This window comes from Mandrillus leucophaeus, unplaced genomic scaffold (genome assembly GCF_000951045.1).
Source record: "Mandrillus leucophaeus isolate KB7577 unplaced genomic scaffold, Mleu.le_1.0 Scaffold60, whole genome shotgun sequence".
Classification (NCBI taxonomy): domain Eukaryota; kingdom Metazoa; phylum Chordata; class Mammalia; order Primates; family Cercopithecidae; genus Mandrillus; species Mandrillus leucophaeus.
The window spans coordinates 2,172,329-2,173,817 of NW_012106475.1; the positions used below are offsets into that span (position 1 = coordinate 2,172,329).

Consider the following 1,489-nt stretch of genomic DNA (forward strand, 5'->3'; position numbering starts at 1 on the left):
CTGGCCCGCGGCCCCGCATCCCCGTATCCCCGCATCCCCGTATCCCTGCATCCCCGGGGAGGATGTCAACGGCGCGGTGATACGGGCGTAGTGTGAATGAAGTTTTCCTAATTTTTGTTAATATAGATTGGCTTTCTTTTAGGGTTTCCACAGAACTGTGGCCAAAATGTAACCTACTTAGGGTGAATTTCCAACTCTACTTCTCAGCACTTGTTGGGTGCTCTTCAAATCAAATTACTTTTTTTTTTTTTTCTTTTTCCAGATTGTTTCCTGGTGAACTTTGATGCAAGTTCGATTGATTACTTTGTTGATTGCATGTCCGCATTTCCCCCCCAAATCATACTTTGACCGCTGGAATTTCAACCGGCAGCCTTCCAAGCCACCCTTATATTCATGATTGCTTGATTTAGTAGAGGGGGTTTTCTTTGATTTTGAGATGCTCAGAAACCTTAAGCTTTTCGAGGGCAGTATTTATTTCTGTTACACATATCATCATCACTGTTGCAGGGTGGAAGCACAGCATTACTGGTCCGAAGTCGTAAGTTTCCAGCGACATAGTTCTACAGAGATTTTTAAGAATTTCTGTTGCTTTAGCACAAAATTAAAAGCATTGAGAGCCCTCTGGAAATCATTCATTAAAAATTTATCTCATACTTGCTTCTCTTTTCCCCGTATTCCAGTACCTTCTCCTATACTGCTTTTAATTTGAATGAACACGTTCACTCTTATGTAGATTTTAAGTCAGGTTTCATCATGCCCGTAACAAGGATTTCTATGAAACATAAGGAGGGGCAGAATGTTTCAATAGCAGCAGCGTCTTATGCAAAAAAAATCTCGAAAGTGGAAGCATATCACAATCCATTCTTTTTGCTAAGCAGTGTGGTTATGTTTATAATTATTTTAGGACCTGACTGCTTATTGTAATCAGGAATACTTATGTAGGCTATTAACTGTGTCAGAAATAACTGCTAACTCAGAATGCTTGTCAGTAAGAGCCAGTAATTTGAAGAGCATCTTCAGCTCTGCTTTGGTGGAAGAACAATACCAAAGATAATTTGGGATACAGACTAGCTCAGCCTTAGTAAGCCTGTGATGAAAATGTGTGGTTCCATGGCTGGGCGCGGTGGCTCACGCCTGTAATCCCAGCACTTTGGGAGGCGGAGGCGGGAGGATCACGAGGTCAGGAGTTCGAGACCAGCCTGGCCGACATGGTGAAACACTGTCTCTATTAAAAATACAAAAAAATTAGCCAGGCGTGGTGGTGGGCGCCTGTAATCCCAGCTACTCGGGAGGCTAAGGTGGAGGAGAATCGCTTGAACCGGGGAGGCAGAGGTTGCAGTGAGCCGAGATGGCGCCACTGCACTCCATCCTGGGCCAAGACTCCGTCTCAAAAAAAAAAAAAAAAAAAAAAAGACAATGTGTGGTTCCATTCCATCTGTAGATGTAGCTTTAAGTCACTCTCTGCTTGATGGGTATTCCTTTTTTCTGG

The 1,489-nt window shown here is 43.3% G+C and overlaps 1 protein-coding gene across 1 annotated transcript in view; it reads left to right on the forward strand.

The window, feature by feature from the left end:
- CNIH1 (cornichon family AMPA receptor auxiliary protein 1) overlaps positions 1-1,489 on the forward strand; it is a 21,270-nt gene that overhangs the window by 678 nt on the left and 19,103 nt on the right. The gene's annotated exons all lie outside the window — the stretch shown is intronic.